Raw genomic sequence first — 27,917 nt, 5'->3', positions numbered from 1 at the left:
GGTAATATAAAATCATGAAAAAATAGTGTGAGTTTATATGGCACAGATGCATGCACCAAAAAGAACAAGTAATAGCTTCTTTGAAACCTAAAACCATTCTCTACCAAAGCCAAGGCATTAGGTTGAGTCATAAGTTCCATGTTGAAGATATATTAGCCAGTAGAAATACGATCCTCTGAAGGTAACTAAGACCTCAAGAGGGTCTGTGAAGCAAGTTGCATGGAAACCAGCTGATGATACCTTACTTATCAGCCTGACCAGCAGAGAAGAGAGCACAACTGTTCGCTACAAGCACTGAAAGAAGGATTGTGTGTGAGGCAAGATTAGGACACACCAGTAGGAAATTTAAGAGAAAGTTTTAAAAATCTCTAACCATTTGAGCTATCTATTATTGGAAAGGATTTTCTAGTGAAACAGTTCAAACACAAGCTAAATGGCAACATATTTGAAATGTTTCTGAGAGGGACACTTCAAGGTTTAGACCTTACTAAATGCCTCTTGTACTGCAGAAATGTTTTGATTGATGAAATCATTAGATGTGTATCATTACTTTAGTTTCAATCTATGACCTGAACATTGTTCTTTTTATGTTTCCATACCAGTATCTTGGACTTGGGAAGGAGGAGATGGGGGATACTTGTGCTATGAATGACAAATGACTGCTGAGACTGATGAGGAGTTCACATAAGAAATACAAACTTTCAAAGTAGATAGTATAAGCTTTACACAACAAACATTTCAGAAAAATTTATTGAAAGAAAGCATACTATGATGATGGAAACTTTTTTTTTGTATTTTGATTTAAAATATACTTTCTGTAAAATTTCTAATTAAGATATTAAGGTAAAAGAACAGATATATAAATTGAAGACTATTAATAGTAAACAGCTAAATTATTATATCCTTGGTATAACATTTCCTTTCAAAGGATGGTAGAGAGAAAGAAAAATCTGTCCCACCTATTTGTAAGAAAACATTTTTTGTATCTTGAACTGTTAAGTGTTCATATGTGCAGGTCAGTATCTATATATACATATAAATATACATACTCATGTATAGTCACATATAAATTTCACATGCTTTTATGTACATAAGAATATGTATGTGCTACATAAACTTAATCTCTCTGTTGAAACAGTAAATTACAACTGGGAGGTAACTTCATTTACCTCTTCTTACATGCAGGCCCTCAATTGATTTAATTGCTAGTTCAAAGTCAATTTTAAATAATCACTTAATAATTTATTGAGTTCAATTGGCTTTTATTTGAGCTACCATACTATGAAGAATACTATACATAAATTTTGCTTTTATAATATTCCTAAATGTTTATTGTATGTACTGAGAAGGGAAGTTGGAGCATTAAGAACAGAATCTACATGTGAGGCTTTTAATATAGCAGTCAATAAATACACCATGAAATAATAGATTATCAAGAAATAAATGAGTCAACTACTAATTAAAAAGTGAGTAACAACAATTTAGGAAAAACTAATTTCATAGTAACAGTTATTCCTGCCAAGAAGCATTGTCATATAGAAGGAAACAAATGATTGTCATTAACTTGGAGTGGGTGTCTATTAAGCATTGCTAATATCAAGTGATATATTTTAGGAACAACAGATTATCTTCAAGTTACAGATCCTCTTGCTTATTTTCAGATATTAGTCAATCTACAAATGACAGATTATCAATATTGTGCAAGTCCTTCAAGGTCATGGTTCAATTTAGACACTTACTAAGTCTTGTTTATTTTTACCAACATAAACATCAATGTTCACTCTCAGGTAGAGTAATAAGAACAATTAATGGCTGGTGTTAGATACACAGCATTAAAATCAGAATTAGCCTGAGTCATTTTAAGCAAAATAAAGTGTAGTCAATGAAACCAGAGATAAGATTCTAATAATAAATAGATAGTAGGATTCTAATTATTAGCTATATAATAAATAGCTAGATTCTCGCTATTGTTCCCTCCTGTCACAGAGGGTGGTGGTGGACTGCAAGTTCCCTGAAGGCAGAAGTAGAAAGAGTTGGACCCTTAAATTTGACTCAGTGCCTAATTCACAAATTAATGAGGATCATATCATGAATGAATTACTAATTCTATTTCCTAAGGTAAAAATGGAGTTTATTTTACATTTTTCTTGATAAATTTTTCTGATTTTTTTTTTCAGTCCACATTCATAAAATGTGTGAAAATATTTTAAAATTACACAGAATAAATGAAGAGAGAATACCTCATGTTAGTGAAGTCTCCATGAATACCCTGAGGCTCCACAAAACCTTATAATAAGGTCATGGAGCCCTTTCCCATGAGAGGGAATTTAAACAATATTTCACTTAGCACTGTCATTTTCCAGTGGTCCCAGAGAAGAGAACATGTATTTTCTTTCAGTAATAAGGGGTAAAATGTATGAGTATCTTCCTCTCAGACATTTCACCCAATAATCAAATATTTAAAATTAATAAAACCATTGTCAAAATGCCTATTAAGTCAGTGAGGCATTTATTGAGTTTTCCACAAATTCTGTGATCATACCATGCATTTTGTAAATCCTAAATTTAATTTCTATATCTAAGACTTGTGAATTTTACCTTATAATAAAGATAGGTTATTTTTAATTAAATAAATCCTTCCATTAGAATTGGCTATTCACTATTAATATAGACTCATGGTGAGGATTCAATGGGTTAATGTATATACAGCAGATAGCATAGGGTTTGACACATAAGTAGTATAATTACAAACATAGGAATATTAGTCATCATCATTATTTTCTGCTTGCTTTTCCATTTCTGTATGATTCTAAACAAGTCAATGAAAGGTGAGTCAGTCACAGGTGCACTGTAGTCTGGTACAGTAAGGTATCCATTTGCCTCTTCTGTGAACTTGCTTTTTTCTCATTTACCTTTGATAAAACTATATTTTTTAATTACATGATGCAATAGATTGTCTATTAATAGTCACATAATAATAGTAATAATAGTCACATGCAACTAATATTTAAAACACTTTTAACAGTCTTATAATGATCTCTTTATTGTGGATTCATTATCTTTGTTGAAAATGTATTAAATACTTGTTAACAATTCTCAAAGGAAGGGATTGACATATTTTGCAGATCCATTGACAGGGAATTTTCAAATTAGTCTACTCTGTCTCTTCCTCACTTCATCCTTTGAGAATAGGTATAATAACAGAAGTTCAGGTTAGAAAAGTGTTGTAGAAATAATTGATAAGTATTCATTAATAGTGTCGGGGGTGCAATGTCCTAGGCCAGAGCCCCACTAATACGGAAATTCGGGCATCTAGATTTTGGCATTGATGCCTCTACATGTTCCTGTATTATTTATAAGCATGATGGCTCAATTTACACAAGGTTCAGTATCATTATCCACAAAGAATGTGTGATACTTATCTCACTGGACTTTTGTGAGTATTAAAATAGCAAAACATCTAGAACGTGTAGAATATAGTAGCTGGTGAACGAATGTTCTCTCTCATTTATATCCTTCTCCTACCCCTGCCAACTTTCCTCACTCAGTTTTTACCTCTAATCTTAGTGTTCTTGAGACTCTTCCAGTTTTTGCTAACAGCTTCAACGTGTCTATTTGATTTGTTGTAGATAATATGCACTCACAGAGTTTTTTTTTTTTTGAAACAACTCTCTTGCTTGCTGGTCCTCCATAAATGTACTCAGTGTTTTTTGTTATTTATTTATTTTTTTAATCTTGGCAATTGTCTTCACTTCTAGAAATCCAGTAACAAGCAGAGATGGAGAGGATGTAAATGCTTGAATGGAAGAAACCTACCAAATTTCAAAGACACTAGACATGATGTCTTTCAACTTTAAAGGTGTCTAAAATTGGACTGTATCTTTCAATCAATGACATCTTAAAATTGAGGATGATGGGAAGCTAGATAAAGGGAGATTGCATTTGAAGAGCGCATGTAGCCGCCCAAGGCAACAGTCTTGCGAATATTTGTTACCGCCTGCAGCAATAATCTCGCGGGTATTTATCGGAGGCGGACTGGAAATAAACTACTTCTATTCCTGAGCCGCTTCCTTGCTTGCTTGCTTATTCTCTAGCCCATAGAGGAAGATATGCTTGCTTGATTTTAAAGGAAGAGAAGCTTTGAGAGAAAGATAGACTTTGCTTATAGAGGAAGTTTTAGAGAAAGACAGGCTTCTACGCTTATCAGAGATCTATTTCTTCTTAGAGTTCTGCTTCTTAGAGGTGCATCCTGCATCCTGTGAACTAAAGGTGCATACTATCTGAGGTGCTTCTTAGTGGTGCGTCCCACGTACTGTGATCTGTGATCTACGACCTAGAGGTGTGTTCTCAGTTCTCCACTCTACGATCTGCCTTCTCTCTGCTTGCTGCTTCTTCTCTCTGCTAGCTGCTTCTGCTTACTGCTGCTTCTGCTTACTGCCGCTTCTGCTTACTGCTGCTTCTCTATTGCCCTACGCCTACTGCCCGCTTATATTCCCTCCAGGAGGTGGAGGGTGGGGCCACGCCAGTTGAGATCAGGTGAGGAGCCAGCTGCCCAATCACGGCAAGGTCAAAATGAGCAGGCACGAGCAGGAGCACTCGGGAACACATGTGCACGCATTGTGTGCGTGGACTCTCTTGAACACAGCCAATGATAAAGCACCTGAGTGTCTATGCTAACCAACTTCCTCATCCTCGATGTGATCAAAACAACTTCTGACTGACTGCCAGGCACCATCTTGGTGTAGTCTGCATGGCACAGCCCCCAACAAGTGCACACTGTGCACATGTGGATATCACTGGAAATCCCATTAATGTACATAATCAATGTGTTAAAAAGCCATAGGCATATTTAACTTTTCTATTCAATTATCTTCAGCTTATGTGAACAAATATATATAAAACATAAATGAATTTAATGTTTATACATGGTTCCCATCCCCGATACATCTCATTATTTACATAAGAATATTCCTAATTTTGAGAGAAATCTGAAGCTAGTCAACACCTGGTCCCAAGCATTTCAGATAAGGGATAGTCAACCTGAAGCAAAAATGAGAAGTTTGAAACAGCATACGTAGAAATACAATACCAGAGCATATTCTCCCCCAAATGTATGGATGTAGTTAAAAAAATACTAAAAGTCAGTCTTTTGACTTTGAAACATCCCCTGAAAATGGAAGATGTCTCATGATAACCACTGGATAGGCAAAAATCTCATGAATTTTCATTACTTGAGCATATTCAAGTATTAGATATTCCAACATCAAATGAGTTTCAATTTGTAAAATAATGCAAGAAATGATAATTGAATAATCTGTTGACCATTAGAAAACCAAATGATGATAAGGAACATGTGAGAAATGTGAATGGAAATGTTCATTAACATCGCTTTACTATGAAGCACAAGCAGACTAGCTCTACATAAGTTCAAAATCTGAATAAGAGCACACACTAATAAGTTTAATTCTTTAATGAAATTTTTGAAGAACTGCTGCATTGACAATTATTTCACAGCAGAGAAGACTATATAGTGTAAAAAAATCATAAATATTGTGTCGTGTCCCTCGCCCGCAAGAAAGCACGACACAGGAATCTTCCTTCAGCAGTTTAATCAGGACCTTAATATTATAAAACCATGGTTTTTCTTCTTCTTCCTTTCTCCTTTTTTACAAGGAAGTCATGGTTATTATATATGAATCATGAGCCAATCAGGTTACAGAGCATGTGGGGAGAGCATGATTACAATATAATACAATAGGGGTATCAAGAGAGCACGCAGCGAGCACGAGTCACCTCATCCAATCAGAACGATTTCCTTAAGCAGTGTCAGCTGTTTGTTGCAAACCAGGGCGCCCCGGCTCAGTGCCAGGTGCCACACTGAAGTCCTTGATGTTGCAAACCAGGGGCCCCGGCTCAGTGCCAGGTACCATACTGAAGTCCTTGATGTTGCAAACCAGGGGCCCCGGCTCAGTGCCAGGTGCCATACTGAAGTCCTTGAAAGCCAGGCTAGGGTGGGGTCTGCAGTACCCCGACAATATTGTCCATTAGCTGGAAAATGATTTAGACTCCAAATTTTTAAAAATAAGTATTACTGCTGGGCATGATGGCCCACACCTGTAACCCCAGCAGCTCCAGAGGCTAAGGCAGGAGGATTAAGAGTTAAAAGCCAGCCTCAGCAAAAGTGAGGCACTAGGCAACTCAGTGAGACCCCATCTCTAAATCAAATACAAAATAGGGCAGGGATGTGGCTTAGTGGTGAAGTGCCCCTTAGTTCAATCCCTGGCAACCTCCACAAAAGAAATGAGTATTATTTAAAACAATTTAGTTGCTTATTTTCCTTTTGATGTACACACAACAGTAAAAATGAAATTTATGTTAATTTTAAAAGATTATTTTAAATAAACATTTTTTCTTAGTGCTAAAAAACACATTTACTTCATAGTTTAAATGGAGTGTGTTTTCTTCTAAAATATAATCCTTCTCACAATCTAGTCTGCCTTAAATTTTAAAACATATCATATTCAATTTACTCTCTCTAATTTAAGTGAAAGATCTGTTGTTGTTGCCTATTTATTAGTTTTCATTATTATTCCATTCTAACTACCCTTTTTTGTATAGTTTTAAATACATCCAAGACAATTAATGAGAAAATTTATCAGAGTACATTCCAAACAGTTTTTCTTGATTAGGTCTGTATCTCTCTCCTGAAATATTTAAAAATTGTATCTCAAAAGCTCACATTGTTCTAGCTTTCTTTACTTAATTGCTTTAATGACTTTTTTGGAAATGAACACAAATAAACTACCATGTAGTTTCTTTTTTAAATAATTATTTTCAATGGAAGTGACTTAGAATTAGTTTATTATGACATACAATTTGAAAATACAGAAAATTCATGAAGATCAAATATGCATATCTTAGAATTTCTCATGGTAAGACATTAAAATTGAAGAGGACATTACAGTAGAAAAGAATGTTATATTGGTAGTGATACTTGAGCAGATTAGTAACAAGGACCCATTTGAGTTCTTTACAGTGAATAAAATTATAAAAGTAGAATTGGGGAAGGATATTTTTAAATTTTTATTTGTTTCTTATTTTTTAAAATCAACACTTATCAATTGTACACATTAATGAGATTCAGTTTGGTATTTCCATACATGTGTATGGTGCATACTGATCAAATCCAATCTCCCCCACACATCTTTCCCAGCCTATTGTGAAAAAAGTAATTATTTTTAACTTCCACATAGAGAGAACATGTGGTACTTGTCTTTCTGTATCTGACTTGTTTCACTTATCAATGTCTTCTATATTTTAAAGTACAATGCATAATAAGTTGGAAAAAACTCCAAATAAGGAATCTAATTAGAAAATATTTCATAATCTCAGGACAAGGTAATGAGATATCCATGTTAAGATGGTACAATCACAACCACAAAGATGGCTTCAGACATAGTGAATTAAATATCCACATAGTGCCAGGCATTGTTAAAAGTGATATGAATTATTATTATTATTAATATTATTATTATTATTATGGCAGTACTAAGAATTGAATCCAAAGGTGATCTATGACTGAGCTACCCATACTCCTGCTCTTTTTAATTTTTGAGACAGGGTGTCCTTACACTGCTGAGGCTGGCTTGGAATTTGTGATCCTCCTGCCTCAGCCTCTGAGTCACTGGAATTTTAGATGTGTGCCACTGCCTGACTGAACTATCTTACCTTCAGCAATCTTATGATGCAGGTATTATTACTTCTTCTAATTTATAAACAAAGAAACGGCCTTAAAGAGATTAGTAACTTGATTGCATTTCCATGAAAAAGGAAAGAAAAGGGGTCATGCAAATAAGGCAGTCTGTGAGTAATTGGAACTATAAATCTGACTTGGATACAAATTACCACAATATGAGAAATTTGGAACTAGTTGGCTAGAATGAAAATTGAATTCTTGAATTTATTAAACAGAATGAAAATAGAAAAAGAGAGTTCTAGTTAGGGAAGAAAGATAGTACAGAAATATGGGGAAGGAGGACAGGAAGACAAAACTAAAATTAAAAAGGCTTTCAAATTTTTGGTTTGAACAAGCATTGGTTGAACAAGGTTGGTGTGAACAAGCATGTTGGATATTTAAAAGCAGAGAAAGTTTTAAAATGGTAGATATAATAACCTGCATTATAAAAACGTCAAGGAAAACGAAGATAGGAGTTACTCATAATATAAATGTGTTTCATTTTTTAAACTGATGAATATATTTCCATTAAGGAAAAGTCACCTCCATAATAACCAAGCTCTTTTTGCAAAGATGATCTAAATCAAACCAAAAATATAAAAGAAGAATAGGTAGAAACTGAGCGAAATAAGAGAAGAGGGAATGAAGTAGTGAAATAATGAGCACATAGGAAAGTACAAAGAAAGAAGAAAAGAAAGAAGGAAGGAAGGGAGGAACTGTACAAAAAAGAAATATTTATTTTTCCATTTATAACCATTTCTGTTGATTAAATTTTACCACATATTTTAGGTACAGAAATGCTGTTGAAAGATTTATATTACCTCAAATAATACTTTTGTTAACTCAAAACATAATAAAATTATGAGCAATTCTATTCAGCATAGTATTTGGCCTAAGAGTGCTTTCACTTTTTTTTTTTTTTTTTTTTTTTTTTTTTTGCACTAGGAATTGAATGAACCCAGGGGCAATTTACCACAGAGACACATCTCCAACTTTTTTTTTTTATTTGTTCTAATTAGTTATACAAGACAGTAGAATGCATTTTGACACATCATACATAAATGGAGAATAACTTCTCATTCTTTTGGTTGTACATGATATAGAATCACACTGGTAATCACACCAGTCATGTAATCATACATGTACATAGAATAATAATGCTCAATTCATTCTACTATCATTCCTATCCCTATACTCCCTCCCCACCCTTCCCTTCCCTTCCTGCTGCCTAATCCAAAGTGCCTCTATTTTTCCCAGCAGCCCCCACTTATTGTGAATTAGCATCTACATATCAGAGAAAACATTCAGCCTTTGGTGTTTTGGGATTGGCTTATTTCACTTAGCATGATATTCTCCAGTTCCATCCATTTACCTATAAATGCCATAATTTCTTCTTTAAGATTGAGTAGTATTCCATTGTGCATATGTACCACATTTTCTTTATCCATACATCTGTTGAAGGGCATCTAGGTTAGTTCCATAGTTTAGCTATTGTGAATTGAGCTGCTATAAACATTGATGTGGCTGTGTCATTGTAGTATGCTGATTTTAAGTCCTTTGGGTATATACCAAGGACTGGGATAGCTGGGTCAAATGGTGGTTCCATTCCTAGTTTTCTGAGGAATCTCCATACTGCTTTCCATAATGGTTGCATCAATTTGCAGTCTCTCCATCAATGTGTGAATGTACCTTTTCCCCTATGTCCTTGCCAAAATTTATTGTTGCTTGTATTTTTGATAATTACCATTCTGACTGGAGCAAGATGAAATCTTAGAGTAATTTTTATTGCATTTCTCTAATTGCTAGAGATGTTGAACATTTTTTCATATATTTCTTGATTGATTGCATTTCTTCTACTGTGAAGGGTCTGTTTGGTTTCTTAGCCCATTTATTGACTGGGTTATTTGTTTTTTTGGTCTTAAGCTTTTTGAGTTCTTTATATATATTCTGGAGATTACTGCTGTATCTGAAGTGCATGTGGTAAAACTTTTCTCCCATTCTGTAGGTTCTCTCTTCATGTTATTGATTGTTTCCTTTGCTGAGAAGAAGCTTTATAGTTTGAATCCATCCCATTTATTGAGTCTTGATTTGACTCCTTGTGCTTTAAGGGACTTGTTAAGGAAGTCAGTTCCTAAGCTGACATGATGCAAATTTGGGCCTACTTTTTCTTCTATTAGGCACAGAGTCTCTGTTCTAGTGCCTATGTCTTTGATCCACTCTGAGTTGAGTTTTGTGCAGGGTGAGAGAGAGGGGTTTAATTTCATTTTGTTACATATGGATTCCAGTTTTCCCAGCACCATTTGTTGAAGAGGCTATCTTTTCTCCAATGAATGTTTTGGCACCTTTGCAGGATCTCACTGAGTTGCTTAGGGCTTTGCTAATTTGCTGAGCTTGGCCTGGAATTTGTGATCCTTGTACTTCAGCCTCCTGAGTTGCTGGGATTACAGGTCATGCCCAGCCTAACAGTGTTTTTGCTAGAGTAATAATTTAACTTTTTTTTGTATTAACCATGCCATTCATTTTATTAAAAAATATTAAAAATGTGATAGTTTTGTTTGTCTTCCTCACCAAAATCTGTGAAAAGAGTTTAATTTATAGATTCTTTAATGTAAATGCATACTGAGATTAGAGTGCTGGTCTTGGAAATTTTATCCTGCACTGAGCATAAATTTTGTTTGTCACTCTCAAATGAACACAGTTCAATAAGCAGCAGTATTTAGTTACAAAAGTTGATTTCGTGAAGAAAATGACCACAATATCCAATTAAGAGACAAAAGACTAGTGAAAATACAGTCAAATAATACCCAAAGGGTGTCTGTGTATTAGGGCAAATTAATTTCCAAAGTATTTATAGAAATACAAATTGAGAAACAAATTATTAAAGAAAAGTAAAAATGCAAAGCACTTCTTTACATAAAAAAGCAGTTACTTAGGAGATTGACAGCATACAATAAGTGGAAAGACAAGAAAGCAAATTATTTTTGTAAGAAAGATCCAGGTTGTAAGGAACAATGCTACAGTTATTTCTTCCCTGATTCTGCCCTCCTCCCAACACACAATTTTGTAATATAGATTGCTAACTTTCTTGTCAGTCATTAGTCCAATTTGCCCACAGGCTTTCACTATTTAAGGGTAATTCCCCTGCTATTTGCTTTCTTTTCTCTTTCTCACTTTCACTCTCAGTCTCTCTCTCTCTCTCTCTCTCTCTCTCTCTCTCTCTCTCTCTCTCTCCCCCCTCCCCCTCTCTCTTTCTCTTACTTTTCCTTTCTCTTTCACCGTTAAGAGCAGACACTGTGTTTGTCTGTTATTAAAATCTCTTGTGTGAGTTCTTGCCTCCAGAGTGGTTTCTGGGTGCTATCACTGGTGCCGTGACTCAGAATTGGCTCTTCTACTGCCACTTAGGCTAGTGGAATCCCATCTGACTCCCCAGAACCCTAGACACTGGTCTCACTTTCTATTTGTCCGGATGCTCAGTTGCACATCCACCACCCGCTGCAGATTGGTGAGTTTTCCCCTAGGTCAACTTAAACACTCCTCTGCTGACCTGAGATGCAACAGTTGATCATACAGCACCCTCGAGGTGGTTGAGGAGTGCTCTCTCGAAAATTCTGAGATCAGTTCCTCATCTCTCTCATCTTTTGCCTGACACACACTGACGGGGGTGATGACTCCCCTCATTGCTGCCTTCTCGTCTCCAATTAGTCTGTGACCTCGGGATATCTTGGACACTGACTTGGCTGTTTCTCAGTCTCCACCATGGGATCTATGTCTTCCATTTTGGCAGATTCAGCCTTGGGATGTTTACTAGAAAATCTTGTATCCCTTTACTCAATCCCTGACCTAGAGCTACAAAAACTTATTTGCTTGTTTAATGATATTTGGCCACAGTATCCTTTGGATAATCAATCTAGGTGGCCGGTTAATGGCACTTTGGATACTAATTTTTACAGACTTATACAACTTCTGTGAATGAGCAGGCAAGTGGAAAGAGATTCTTTACATTCAAGCTTTCTCTTTCTTGTACACTAAACTTGATTTTTGCTCTTCCTAAAAACCCAAACACCTCCTTTAGGCTTCTTCTCATCCTAATCCCTCCTCCTTCTCCAACTTTGATCCAGTTAATGAACCAACCCCATACCTGTCTCCTGTAGCAGAGGACTTTCTGACCCCTGCTCCTCCATCTTCTTTGCCTTATTTCTGCTTCTGCCCCCCACCCCTACCCAGTCTGCCTAGTCCACATGTTCTAGGCCCCTATGGGAAGTGGCTGGTGTGGAGGGAGTGATCAGAGTCCATGTTCCTTTTTTGATTTCTGATCTTTCCCAGATAGGGAAGCAGCTAGGCTCCTTCACTTCCAAATCTGTGAACTATATCAAAGAATTTTAGTATCTCACTCAGTCTTATGACCTTACCTGGCATGATATTTATATGATCATGCCCAACACCTTGACCCATGAGGAGCACAGGAGAGTCTGGGAACAGGCACAGAATTATGCAGATGAGGTTCACCAATCGACTCCAACCCCTCCCATTGGGGCTGAAGCGGTACCAGATAGGGAGCCCCAGTGGATCTACAGTTTGAGGATTGGGAGTTTGCATCAGGATGTGTTCCAAACTTGTGTCCTATTAACTATGATAAACTTCAGGAAGTAATATAGGACAAGACTGAAAACCCATCTACCGTTCTGAGTCATCTCATGCTCAAATATACTAACCAGGACCCTGAAAATCCAGAGGGATGACGGTTCCTCATGACTTATTTTTTCTCTCAAAGTTACCCAGACATAAAGACTAAATTGATGCAGTTGGATAATGGGCCCCTCACCCCACAGCCAGAGGTTCCAGTGGTAGCATGTATAATGGAAGGGAAGAAAAAAACCCCAAATTAAAATACCAAATGCTAACCAAAGACTTTCAGCCAGCTAGACCTGCCCAGTTGACCACTGCTAGGGGCACCCTAGCTGCCAGAAGACCTCCAGGCCCATTCCTTAAGTGTGGAAAAGAGGGCCAATGGGCATGAGTCTGCTCCAACCCCCGACAGCCCCTAGGTCCTTGTCCAAAATGCCATCAACCAGGATATTGGGCAGTGGATTGCCCTGGTGCTCAGAGAAGTGCCAGTTCACCCTTGCCCCCTTCCCCCAGTGACTTACTGGGATTGGCAATGGATGACTGAAGGGGCCTGGGACTTCTACACCTGATGACCATCACTGTTAAGGAGCCCCAGGTGACCCTTATGGTGGCAGGCAGGCAGTTCCCTTTCCTTATAGACACTGGAGTCACCTTTTCAGTACTGGGAGAGTTTTGGCGACTCATTCCCCCTGCAAAATCCTCTATTGTCAGGGTAGAGGGAAAACCATACCACCCCCTACAAACCTCTCCAATAAGTTGCCATATTGGACAAATCTGCTTCACTCATTCTTTTTTGATAATTCCTATGTGTCCCATTTCCCTCCTGGGAAGGGACATCCTAACCAAATTGGGTGTTTCTATTGCCTTCTCACCCACCATGTGCCTCCACCAAGACTCCTCTGCTATTCCTTTTATCCTGACCTTGTGGGAACATACAACTCAATCTGAGTCTTCATATCCCCTTCCTCCCTCTCTTGTTGACTCCAAGGTTAGGGATGCCCACACACCCTTTGTAGCCACATGCTCACCTCTACTCATTTGCTTGAAGGATCCAACATCCTACCAAGCTCAGACCCAAAATCCTCTTCCCCAAAGGAGCCTCTTAGGGCTTCAACCAGTCATCCAGTGTTTAAGGCAGAAAGGCTTCCTGCACCCTGCCAACTTACCTTATAACAGTCCTGTCCTGGCTGTTAAAAAGTCTAATGGATCTGACTGTTTGGTGCAATATCTCCGCATCATCAACTTGGCAGTTGTCCCCATCTTCCCCATTGTGCCCAATCCCTATTCCTTGCTTTCCTCTAACCCCTCCTCCACCACATACTTTTCTGTTTTGGAATTGAAGGATGCCTCTTTTACTGTCCCTCTTCATCCTGATTCACAAGATCTCTTTGCTTTCACCTGGACTGACACTCTCACTCAAGTTTCTTCTCAGCTGACCTGGACGGTTCTCCCACAGGGATTTCGGGACAGCCCTCGCCTCTTTGGCCAAACACTCTCAAGATCTTGCTTCTCTTACTTTCATTTCCTCCTCTCTCTTATAGTATGTTGATGATCTTCTTCTATGTAGTCCCTCTCTCAAGGACTCTCAAAGAGACACTATCAAGCTTCTTTCTGTCTTTACCTTCATCCTTCATGACGTACCTACCTCCTTTCAGTCAGATAATGAGCCTAAGTTCATTTCCCAAATTTCCCAACAACTTGCCAAGGCTCTTGGAGTCCCTTGGCATTTCCATATTCCCTTTCACCCAAGGTCATCAGGTAAAGTAGAATGAACAACTCTTAAAAATGTTTTAACCAAACCTTCTTTAGAACTTCAACTTGATTGGGTTAAACTCCTGCCCCTTGCTCTTCTGCATCTTCACCTGCTCCCAAAGAAACCTATCAATATTTCCCCTTTTGAGCTGATGTATGGTTGTCCCATCCTTCCTCCTGAGATAATGCCCCTTCCTTCCCCTCTTCCTTCTCACATATTCATTCCTCTTCTAAACCACATTTGGGCATTCCTATGGGGTTAGGCTGATTCCTCCCTGCCTAGACCCTTGTCTGTCCTCCTGGCTCAACCTCTTCAAATAGAAGACCAAGTTCTTATCTCTCCTCCTCAGGAGGCCATGGCCCCTCTATCTCCCAAATAGCAGGGACTCCATACATTGATTCTGACTGTGCCGATCGCAGTCAAGGTGCAAGCTTTATCAGGATGGCTACACATTTCTTGGGTTAAGCTCTACTCTCAATCCACAAACTACTTTCCAGCTTCTAACCCTCAGACTTCTTCCAACCAATACTCAGCCACCCAGTGGCACCTCTCTGCCTCAGGCTGAAGTCCATCAAGCCCTCTACCCTTCTTCCTGTTCCAGAGGCCAAGGACTAGAACACCAAGGCACCAGACAACCACACCCAGCCATGAGGACTGGACTGCCAGCTACATTCTTGCCTTTCTTACCATTCACCCTGTCTGCTATTTCTCTATTAGATTTTTTCCTAATAGATCTGTCCAGTGTGTATTACAGGACTATCAGGACCTTAAAATGGATGAATCAGAGCCTGGCTACGAGTACACTTCCTAGGGGAACTATCCAGCCCCAGCCTCTGACTACTGCAATGACAACTCCTTCCCCTGAACATCAGTTCTACGTCCATGTCCAGCAAGAAGCAGTCATTGAAGATGGAATTTTGCCCATATGCCCAAAAGGAATCTTCTTATAAAAACAAAAACGGGGGAATGTAAGGAACAAGGCTGTAGCTATTTCTCCCCTGATTCTGCCCCTTCCCCACACAGCATTTTGTAATCTAGATCATTAACTTTCTTGTCAGTCGTTGATCCAATTAGCTCACTGGTTTTCACTATTTAAGGGTAATTCCCCTGCTATTTGCATTCTTTTCTCTCTCTCACTTTCACTCTCACTCTTGCTCACTTTCTTGCTCTTCCTTCCTCTTTCACCCTTAAGAGCAGACACTTTGTTCATCTGCTATTAAAATCTCTTGTATGAGTCACCACATCTGGAGTGGTTTCTGGGCACTTTCACAGGTTGTGTGGACTTTTCTTTTGGAAGGGACCTACTAACAGTGTTTGGGATTTCAGAAGCAGATGTGACTGAGAAAGTTGTTGGCTAAATCAACAAGCCTTTCTCCTCTGTGCACTTAGAGAAAATGTAGCAACAGAAGGGATTTTTATCATTGTTCCTAGGGTTGTGTCAATATCGATGCCCTTCTGCATTAACCCCTCCCCTCACCAGATTTTTTTCTGTCCAGATTTCTGACCACAAAGTTGCTCTTAAAACTATTAGTCATCTTTTTGCTACACTGTTAGAGGTTCTCACAGAACAATAACAAAAAAAAAAAAGAAGAAGAAGAAGAAGAGAAGAAGAAGAAAAAAAAAAAAAGAAATGTGGGTGTCTCTTTACCATAAATGATTCTAAAGTTACTCCTGTACTATTAAAAAATTTCAGATATTCTACCCTGTGGCTTTCTACTTTTCCACTTTTATATGTAAGGCATCTGGCAAATCACTCTCCTAGAGTCTTTCCTCAAACGGGTTACAAGAATTTGATTGAGACATTTGTGTTTTATGGAATAACCCTATCTTGATCATGAAAAAGAAAAACTTATGGCACTAGGTTTATCATGACTAGAGTTGAGAACATGAGATTTGTATTAAATTCACCAAATAATGAACATATTCTATGGGATATTTCAACTTATTTTCACAGTACTATGAAATGCAGTCAATCTTTGGGTTTGGAGGAAATGACTAATTTGGGCAAATTTATCATAGTGAAAGAACTTTATTAGACATCCTTGAATGACTTTGCTATTTTTTCAAAACAATATGCTATTTTAATACCTTTTAGATAGTGTAAAGTTTCTTCTTTAGTGTAAGTCTAAACTATCTGCATTTAATGTTCCTTATTATCACTTCCATGGCTCTTAGCATCCCGGACTTCCCTATCCCATGACTTCTCGACCTGCTTTGCATATTAGAATTACCCTTGGGACCTTTTATAATTCCCAGACCCAGACCCTCTGCATTGGTTAAATCAAAATCTCTTGGAATAGAATCAAGGTGTAGGCATTTTAAAGTCTCACAAATTATTTCAATGTGTGGTTGAGGTTAAAAACTGCTGTCCTAGGCCCCAGGTTGTGGCTCAGTGGTAGAGCCTTACCTGACATGTGTGAGGCACTGGGTTTGATCCTCAACACCACATAAAAATAAATAAATAAAGGCATTGTGTCCATCTACAGCTAAAAAATAAAAAATAAAAATAAATAAAACTGCTGTCCTAGACATGCTTTGACTTGCAACTTCTACTTTTTGAATCTTTTTTGTTGTTGTTGTTGGGTTTTGTGGGGAGAGGGGTGAAGCTGGGGATTGAAACTAGGGCCTTGTGCATGTAGGCACACATTTTTCCTTTTAAATCTCACATTCTAAATTGTCATTATAATATGTTCTTGGTGTTTCTACTCCATAACCCTTAACCTGAATGAAGAAATGAAAATTATTTTCTTTTAGTAGAATTCAAATCTACAACTTACAGAGTTGGTGTACAGGACTAGAATCATGAAACCTAAAGGTTGTACTCCATGTAGTCACTGCATACTGTTCTACCCACACACACATACACACACATTTTTCCCTTGACAGGTGGGAGAAAGAGGCAAATTCAACATCTTCTCTTCCAAGTGCTCCTTTAACACTTCCCTTAAACACAGGTATATGTACTGGAGGTAAAATTCTACATTACCTGATATTTATTACACAGTGAATTTCACACATGTGGACATACATATAGAAAATGTGCTCTGAAATTATTAATTTATACTGACAGTGAGTTATAACCATATTCCACCTTCTTTCTCCAAACCTTTTCTTGTTCAAATAAAACACAAGAAATGAACATACATTTATGCTTCCTTAAAATTAATAATTGTTGGTGAATAAAAAGTGAGTTTTTTCTAACACTTAGGAAAGCTGATATTTTATACCCCACAGATATTGGAGAGACAGGAAGGAGATTAAGGTTCAAATTCTGTCATTGAGCATATTATATATGCATTCTTTTTTCATTGGTTACATTTTAAGACTTGCAAAACCATGTTAATACTAAACCAACAGATACATCTATATTACAACAATAAAAAATAAAAAGAGTTATCAGTCTACTGATTTACAGAAAACCCTGTATATCTTTTAAAAGACATGGAGATTTGGGGGCATTTAAGAAACTAACATTTTGTGGGTACTTTTGCTTGATCTAAGCCATAAACTTCTATTCCTACCTATTATCTTAAAAAGGATTTTTAAGTAAGCAAATATTCACACGTTAGACTGTGAATAAATATCTGTTGCTATTTGTATTACTTTTTTGCAAACCATGAAAATCCCTTACTAAAACTACAGACATAACCTTTATTTTTTAAAATTCTAATAATGTCTAGATAGGTTATTCAAATAAACATAATTGCATGTATTTTTCTTATAGATATAAAAATAGAAACCAAGTACAAGCTAAAAATCAACTTTTTAAAAAGAGTTAATATTTTTAATCAAGAAATTATAGATACTAACTCTTAACATATGTTGACATGGTAAAGTATTTCATAACTGTAATCATAGAAATGAATCATAATATAAAGTATCAGGATTTTAATATTAATGGCACTAGAAGAAGCTAGATCTTGATAAATAGACTACAGAAATAATATAATTTATTCTTCTTATGTTATCTATCTCAATAAAATCCCTAAATTAATTTTTTACATTTAATTAGCATTTGTGACTTTTCCTGTAATGAGTACTAAATGTTATTCACAAATTACAATTAAGATTACTTGTTTTTAATATTCAGAATGCAATGAATTAATTCCTGCTGGCACTAAATGAATTTTAGTGGATGAAATGAAAAAAAAAAATGAAGCTTTCTAGGTTTGCTACTAATTATTATAGTAAATATGTTGGAAGTGTAACATTGCCTTTTTACTCAAAGTGTAACCATTAGACTTACAAGTGAATTATTTAGAGGCAAATATTTGTCAAAAACATTAGAAAGTTAGAAAGGGTTTTAATTTTTACATTAAATGTGGGTAGTGCCCCCTAGTGGAAATAAGCCAAAATTAAAGCTTTAATAGTTCATGTAGAATATTTCTCATTGAAAATCAGACTCAAAGGTTTTAGTAAGTATTGTCAAAGTAATAAACATCATTTCAATTATTAAAATTAGTTAATGAATATTTTATGTAGGTTTGGGCAAAGTAGCACCTTTGAATGATTATGCAATAGCAATCATTCCTCAACAACAAACCAATTTGAATTCATTTACTTTGCTTTCTACACTTTAAAAGTAAGGTATGAAAGAGGCCATTCAGTTACTTAACTATCATCTGGCCATATTTCAATCATTTGAATGTTCTGTGTCGAATCAATATAGTGAAGGCAAGGATTTTGAATACTAAATCTGTTGTAAAGTCAGTGCCCAGCAAAATGTTTGACATATGGCAAGAACTCAGTAGAAATTTGTTTTTGCTCATTTCACAGTTTTCAACAAGATCTTTAAAGATATGCTAGGTATGGGGTCCCATGCCTGTAATCCCAACTACACAGGAGGTTGAGGCAAGAGGATTGCAAGTTTGAGGACAGCCTGAGCTAGGCAATTTAGCAAGACTGTCTCAAAATTTAAAATAAGAAATGCTGGATATATAGTTCAGTGGTGTAGCACCCCTGGGTTCAATCTCCAGTATCATCAAAAAAAAAAAAAAAAAGAGCAGAACTTTTATTACCTGGCATTTAGACTCTTCCTTCCTGCAAATTGGCATTTATATATTAGATGTTGCTTACATTTTTTGGAAATTATTAACTCACAAATATTGGCACATTTGCTATCATGCATAATACTATTAAACATTCTCCAGTCTTCAGTGATATTAAAAATGAACGTGAAGTATATGGATATTTACACTTTTAAGACCTTATCAAAATCAGAATAAATGGTATGAAACGCAACTTAAAGGATTAAAAGGAAAATATTTGATCATCTGGTTCAAAGGAATTAAATTATTTTAAAGTTATACCACTGTTGTCTCTATAGCAAACTATTTTATTATTTCAGAGATTTATTTATGTCAATGACTATGAAAGGCATGTGTGACTAAGCACCAGAAAATAATTTATGTACCAAAATTTGGAAAGGTTAGCTTCCTGAATAAAAGAATGAAAATTCATTGTTGTTACAATTTGTCCTTTTGCTTTTAAATGGTGGAATCACTGAAAAAACTCAGGAATTAATTTTTTTGCTTATTTACCATTATTCCTATGTATAGAACAATTGGTGAAAAAAATACTGCTGTAGACTACTGGGATTGTTTATTATTTTTTGTCATATTGTCTACTACTCTGCATGGAATATGTGTATCAAATTTTTTTTTTAATTTTTTAAAATTTTTTTATTTTTTACAGACTGCATTTTGATTCATTGTACACAAATGGGGTACATCATTTTGTTTCTAGATTGTACAAAATGTAGATTCATACCATTTGTGTAATCATACATATACATAGGGTAATGGTGTCTGTGTCATGCCACAATTTTTCATACCCCCCCTCATTTCCTTCTACAAAATCTAAAGTTCCTCCATTCTTCTCTCATTCACCACCCTGCCACCCCCATTATATATCATCATCCACTTATCAGGGAAAGTATTCAGCCTTTGATTTTTTTTCAAAATTGCTCGTCACAAAAATTCGCACATGAAAAAAATATCCTCTAAACTCTTGAACTTTTACTATAAAATATTTAAAATAGAAACAAGTAAACTTTCAGATGTGAAATTTGTTGTGAGGAATCATTTTATGAAGGTAACATCATCACAGAGTGTATTCAAGAAGGAAGCATTTAACAAGTACATTTTTGCTTCTTCATAAGCAAATGTTTGAATATGTATGAGAAAAATGTTTATACAGTGTGAATTTAACACCTTTAATCTAATCTTCTGTTCTGATTTATATCTATACTCCATTTGAAAGTTGATAAATTCAGCTACTATATTGTCAATTGTTTATGCCATATTCTACTTAAATGACTTAAAAATAGTACATTGATATGAGAGTTAAATTCTTGGATTAACCCAAGAAACAGAAAAATGAACATCATCACATTGATGTGAATATTTGAAAATAAGGTAAAAATTAAACATGTTCATAAACTCTAAACTCTTAAAGAAGATTTAAAATGCACAACTTGCCAAATTTAGTAAAGTCTTGTTTATAATATTATGAGACATTACCAAAATAGTGTAGTAAGAAAGTCCAGCTTCCATTCCTTTAAACACACACACACACACACACACACACACACACACACACATATACACAGTTTTTAATAAACCGAAATAGCTTAGAGAGGGTTCAAGGACTCATGAAAGAATCTACAGTAACAACAAGGCAAAATATTGAAGATTATCCATATAGAAAAAAATCACTGGTAAGACTGCCAGACAAACATGTTTGGAGATTGCTTAGAGCACACAAGAAAGATGGAAGCTATTAGTATTCATCACATGGTAGGAACCACTGTGATCCCAAGTGACTTGCTTCTTACTGGACATTAACATCTCTTGCCACTGAGGTAGCCAAGAGCCTTTCCCAAGGCAGAACCACAGAGAGGGAGAGATGGTCCCACACCTCTGCCTCACCTAAGAAGCAACTACTGTTGGACCACTTTGGAAATTGAGGTACCACCATTCCCAATTCCATGCTTGCCTTGACCACAAAATCCTGGGTACTCTGAGAGTACCCACACCCAGACCTGGGTTCTATGACCATAGTAGACCCGTCCACACCTAAGACTCTGGAGTCATTACTGTAATTAACTAGTTTGCATTCAGGACCCCAAAGCCAAACTCACACTGTGCAAGTCCATTTTCCAGGCATGAACTCAGCCACCATAGACAGCTAGTATGACCCTGATAACAGAACCACAGATACTAACACATGCCTGTGTTTGGATCCTAACTCCAATACTACACCACTCAAGCCCAGGTCTCAAACATTAGATCCACTGCCTGAGAGAGGTAACTCATACTCTAGACCCAGAACCAAGTTCTCACTGCAGGTACACCACTCCAGACACTGGTTTAGCTGTCACAAGCAAGTGGGGTGCTGCCCTGACCCAGAAGATGCTCTAATGACACAGCCATCGGTGCTACATTCTCAGCTCCTCCAGTGCTTCATAAGTACCCACACCTCAAATTCTGTTACTGATAATGCAGTATCAATATCACTCCTGAGGTACTAGTACTATTTTTCCTGTAGACAACACACCTGCAATCCCTCCATGCTCAGGCCTCGTTTTCATGCCTACTTCATAAGTCCTAGTCATCAGACACAAATGCCAGCACCATTACAAGCAAAACACAGTGCCAAGAGAGATACTTTGGTCTACAGTTTCACCAGTGGGAGAAAAAGGATCAAGAGACCTCAGAAGATATTACTGTCACAGATCCCCAACAAACTTTTTACTGTCACTACAGAAATATGGAAATACACATCCTTGGCCAATAATCTCCAGCATTGATCTCAGCTCATGGAAATACACATTAACTACATGGCTGGCACCCTCACTAGTGCCAGGACCACTGAACCCCACTCACCAAGCACCCACTGCCACAGCAAAACTAGCCTGTGTGAGTTCACAAGATGTTGACGCACAACATCAACAAAAAGCAACAACAAACATGAAAAACCAAGGTGACATCATGCTACCAAAAGAACACAATACTCTCCAAGAAACTCACCTCAAGTAAATGGAGATATATGAACTGCCTGACAAAATATTCAAAACAATTGTATTAAGGAAGTTCAAAAAACGTAAGGAAAATACAGAGAAACATATCAATGAAAGCAAGAAAAAATAAAATACTAAATGTAACAGGGATTGAAATTATATATTTAAAAAATTGAGGCCATTTCTGAAGATAAAAAATTGAATGAAATTAAAAGTATAGTTATTTTATGCTAATAAACCAAAGTTATTACCAGCTTAACATAGCCTGGTGTAAGAATTTTATGTAAACCTGATGATAACCACAAAGTTTAAACCTATAGTAGATCCACAAAAGTAAGGAATCAGGGCAAATCATAGAATGCCAGTGAAGCACAAAGACAGCAAGAGAGAAAGAAAGGAGGAAAAATGCTAAAAACCAACCAGAGAACAACAAAATGCAAGTACTGAGTTATTACCCATCAATAATCACAAGAATTTAAATGTATTAAATTCCACAATAGAAGATCTAGCATGGCTGAATAGATAAAACTCAAACCAAAGTATAGGATGTCTATTTTCACTTTTCCAAAAACACATAGATTAAAAGTCAAAGGACAGAAAATAAATTCCATGGGTGTGGAAATAAAATGAGAGCAGGTGTAGCTATCTTAGATAAATCACCTTTAAATTAAAAATGGTAAATGAAAGTCCTCTATGTAATAATCATGGGGTTAATTCATAAAGAGGTTTAAACAATTGTAAATATATATTTACTCAACATAGGACCACCTAAATATATAAACAGATTAAGAGCAATACAATGATAGTAGGGGAATTCAATACCACCTTTGAATAATGAACAGATGTTCCAGACAAAAAATAAGCAAACATGGATGTGAACTATACTATAGAATAGAGCTAAGAGACATATACAGAATTACTGTATCCAAAGATGGCAGTATCACAATGTTCTCAAGCACATTACACCACATTTTCTAAGGTATATCATATGTTAGGCCACAAAAGGGATCTTAACATGTTTAACAATATTTAAATCATATCAAGTATCCTCTCTGACCACAATGGATTGAACTAGTAATCAATAAGAGAAACCAATTTCAGAAAATCTGAAAATATGCACAAATTAAACACATCAGAACAATAAATGTGCTAAAGAGAAATTACAAAGTTAAAGAAAATAAGAAGTATCAAGAGACAAATGAAAATGAGCAACATGACATACATCATTCAGAGTATACATCAGAAGTGATTTTAAGAGGGAAATTTATAGTAATACCTACCTACCTCAAAGAAGATGGGATTTCATCACAGTAAAAAATTTCTGAACAGCAAAAGAAAAACTCACAAGCTAAGAGATAACCTATAGAAAAGGAGAATATATTTGCAAACCATACATCCTTTAAGAGGTTATTATTCAAATATATTTAAGTACCTTAGGCAACTCTATAGTAAGAAAACAAATAAACTGATTTAAAAATAGTCAAAGACATGAATAGACATTTTCAAAAGAAGACATCCAATAAATAAATATGTGAAAAAAATGCTGAGCATCACTAATCATCTGAGAAATGCAAATTAAGACCATAATAATGTATTACTTAGTACCTGTTAGAATGGCTATTATCAACAAGAGGAAAGACAACAAATATCAGAGAGAATGTAAAGAAAAACAAGACTTTGCACACTGTTGGTGGAAATACATATTAGTGCTGTTATTATGGAAAACAGCAAGCAGTTTCTCAAAACATTTTAAACCTACTATCATATAATCCAGCAATCTCACTACTGGACATTTATATCCCAAGGAAATAAATTTAGTGTTTTGAAGAAATACTTGAATTCTCATTTATTTGCAGAATTTTTCAAATAACCAGGACATGGAATTAACCCAAGTGTCCACATACAAATGAATAGATAAAGAAAATGTGTTGCCTATACAAAATAGAATGCTATTCAGTCTTTTTTTTAACAAAGGAAATTTTGTCATTTGTGACTTCTTGAATGAACCTGGAGGACATTAAGTGAAATAAGCCAAGCACAGAAAAAAAAAAAATACCACATAATCTCAGTTATGTGGAATATAAAAAAGTCAAATTTATAGGAAAATAGTGATTACCAGAGACATTCCTTTCCTCTGATTTAGGACTCTCTTACCACATATAATATTCTATACATATAGAGGTATTTTTCCTGTTTCTCTATTTCTTGGTTGATCAATATGTCTTATCAGGAGGTAATACCATTTATACCTTTATAGTAATTTTCATGTCTAGTAGGACAGTTATTTTCAACTTGCTTCAATTTTTAAAAATTGGCAATTTTTTATTCTTTAACCTTTTAAAAATTACACTTTTAATAATTTCTTGGTAAAATACAACAGATTATTAAATATTGATATATAAAATTAATTTGAAAGATAATATTTTTAGTCAGCTTCTCATTGAGTGGACTAAATGACCCAATCAAACAATTGTAGAGAAGGAAAAGTTTATTTGAGCATTCATGGTTTCAGAGGTCTCAGTTAATAGATACCTAACTTCATTCCCCAGGGTGCCAGGTGAGGGTTAACATCATCACAGAAGAGTGCAGCAGAGGGTAGCAGCTCACATGATGATTAGCAAGCAGAGAGAGACTCCACTGGCCAGATACAAAATACATATTCCAAAGCCACACCCCCAATTCCCACCTCCTCCAGCCACATCCTACCTGCCTACAGTTACCACTCAGTTGATCTCCATTAGGGGATTAATTTACTGATTGCAGTTAAGGCTCTCATAAACCCAATCATTTCTCCTCTAACTTTCTTGTGTTGTCTCACACATAAGCTTTTGGGGAACACCTCACATTCAAACCATAACAGATAGCTTTGAATTTTCTTTTGTATCTCACATATAAAGAGCTATATATCCTACAAATTATGATGCTGCTTCTTTAGCTTATTAATTTTTCTTATGCTACTGCATTTGTTAGGACATTGTGGAATACCATTGAATGTAATCAAGGAATCGAACATGCTTATCTATTTTTAGATTTTAACAAAATGCTCCTAATATTTTACCACAATTACAAGTTAAATCACAAAGAGTTAGTACACTGCAACCAATTTCACCAAGTTGAGGGTGTTCCTTTATTAAAATATTCCTTGTTAGCTGTATTTTTTATGGTAATCATTGATTTTATCAAATACCATTTTTTCGTGCCTAATATTGTAACCAGTTTTACTTTTCATTCTTTAATTTTATATATTCCTTTTATTTCTGGAATTATTTCACCAGTTATTATCTTACCATATTTAATCTATGTTTGAACTTTTGTATACATCTATATTTATAAATGAGATTGGCCTTTGACTTTTTTAATCCTAATCTTGTCTGATTGAGGTTGAATGGTTGTACTGGCTGCATTAAAAATGTTGGAGAATTTTCTCCCCTTTTTTATTATCTGAAAGAATTTCTGTAAGATTGGAAATATTTTAATAAAAATGTCTAGAGAGCACACTTTTAAAATCTGCTCATAGCATCAAGTTTTATAGATCCATCGCTATTTTATCTACAAAATCAGACATTATTTTTACAGATTGTACTCCTATGACCAATGTGAATCTAGCATACCTGTAAATGCAGCTCCATTAGTTACTCTTAACTAGTTGTTGAATGCTCATATATCTTTTCATAACAATTACACATTGGCATTATGCAAATATGGTAAATGTGAGATTTTTAATATTGAAAATTCTCTAAATAAAAACAGTGAAAACTGCTGCTGGAAAAACAAGAAACTCAAAAATAAAAAATTTAAAACATATATGACAAAATCTTCTCCAAAATGAAATCATCACCTTCCTCAGGGAAGGTTAAGTTAATGGTAATAGTGCTGAAAATTTGCAAGTTCAATGGTCACCATACTGGTGACCATATAAAATGTACCTTCCCATATTATACTTACTCATAATTTTCGAATATATCTAAGATCTTAAAGGAAAGATAATTATCGCATGGTGAAAATAGATATTATTAACATATCATCATGTTATTTTCATACTTATTCTAATGTTTTGAATCTCGGGTTTTTAATCCCTTAATAAATAAATTATTACATATAATTTTTTAAATACCATATGATATCACAATATTAAAAATTATATTTGCGTACCTGTGTTTCCAATTGTAATAAATTTTCAATATCTTAGATGGCTTTCATTTAGAATATAATGTAAGTCAAAAATTACCTTATGACCTTTCCATAAGTGCTACATTATAACTCAAGTGTAGATTTATGGATAATTGAATGTTTATACAATAACCTATAATAACCTCTAACTTTTCCCCTTTTCCTATATAATTAAAGTCAAAATGACCTGAAGTCCATCAACATATCTTTCTGGAGAATAACAACATGAATGTTCCTCAGCTTGCTAAAAATAGTTATTTGACCCTGCTTAAAGAAGCATGGAGCTACTTTAAATATCTTGTTATTAAGGATAGAGCTTTTATGGTCGATTAGCTTAGCTCAATGCAAAATATAGATTTATTTGGAGAAGCTTCAATAGAAATTTGAAAAAGAGCTTACCATCAAATTTTTTTTCACTTGACCTGATAAGACAAATCAAGTCCATGATGGTGATTTAATGGTGCAATCGCAGTGTGTCAATCTGATTGATGGATCCCTTCGGAGTATGGGGGTGACTTGATCGCCAGTTTCAGACAAATTTTCCCCAACAACCCTCTGACTAACCATACCAAAGAGATTCTTTTTGGTCAATTGTCTTTTATTTTGTCCTTGAAGTAATATGATTTTTTTTGTTTCAGTCCCTCTGCTTTGAATTGAATAGCATACAGTGACCTCGAGATGTTATTTATGATAGAGAGCTACACTTACCTTTCAAAATGTCAAATGTGTAGTCAAGTGGCAAAAAGTGATTTCTCTGTGGAGACTTAAGTAAGAAAGTAATAAATGTAATTTTCACACAACACCAGTTTTAATAGCTAGCAGCTGTGTTATAAACACAATGAAATTTACAATTCGTACTGAGTCAGCGCTCAATTACCTTCTCCTCCTTAGCTCTCACCTCCATGAATTTAGACTTGCTGCTGAGGAAGGCAGACTGCACATCACCAGTACACACATCAGCTGACTTTTATTGTGAGTCAAGGGTGAATAAATGTTACAGTCTCAAAAGACAATGTTTTCTTTATCATCCATAAATTTGGGAAAGTTTTACTAAAAGTTTTATGAATTTCAGAAAAACATTTGTGCAATGTAACATGCTTGCCCTTAAAGGGCCTTCAGATATGAGAGTGGCAACAGGAGCATGTAGAATGTGTTGCATAGGAAGTTACAAGAAATGATATGTGATTCCCTCCAAGTCTTACTACTTTGAAGTATGATCCATAGATACACAGACAGTATTGACCTTGCCTAGGAGCTTGCTACAGTTGTGGAATCCCAGGCCCCACCATGAAAGTGTTGCTTCAGAACTTCTTTTTGGTAAGATCTGCAAGTTAATTGTGTGAGCATGAAAGGTAGAGAGAGAACCACTAACTTAAAAATCACTGGATTTGAATAAAGGACACCAAGGCTTTACTTACTAACCATGCAACTAGGTTTAATTCCTTAAACTTTCTGACCCTCAGGTTTCCATTTTAATTCAATCATTAATAAATCACTGGGGCTTTTGTCATGATCAAGTCATGACAAAAGCAAGGTATGTAACAACCTCAGGTAAGGTTATCGATCACTATTACCACTAGTAATTTTTTATCATAGGGAACAGAAATACTGGT

The sequence above is a fragment of the Sciurus carolinensis genome, chromosome 7, assembly GCF_902686445.1.
Source record: "Sciurus carolinensis chromosome 7, mSciCar1.2, whole genome shotgun sequence".
Classification (NCBI taxonomy): Eukaryota; Metazoa; Chordata; class Mammalia; order Rodentia; family Sciuridae; genus Sciurus; species Sciurus carolinensis.
Note: the sequence above shows the minus strand (reverse complement) of the source record.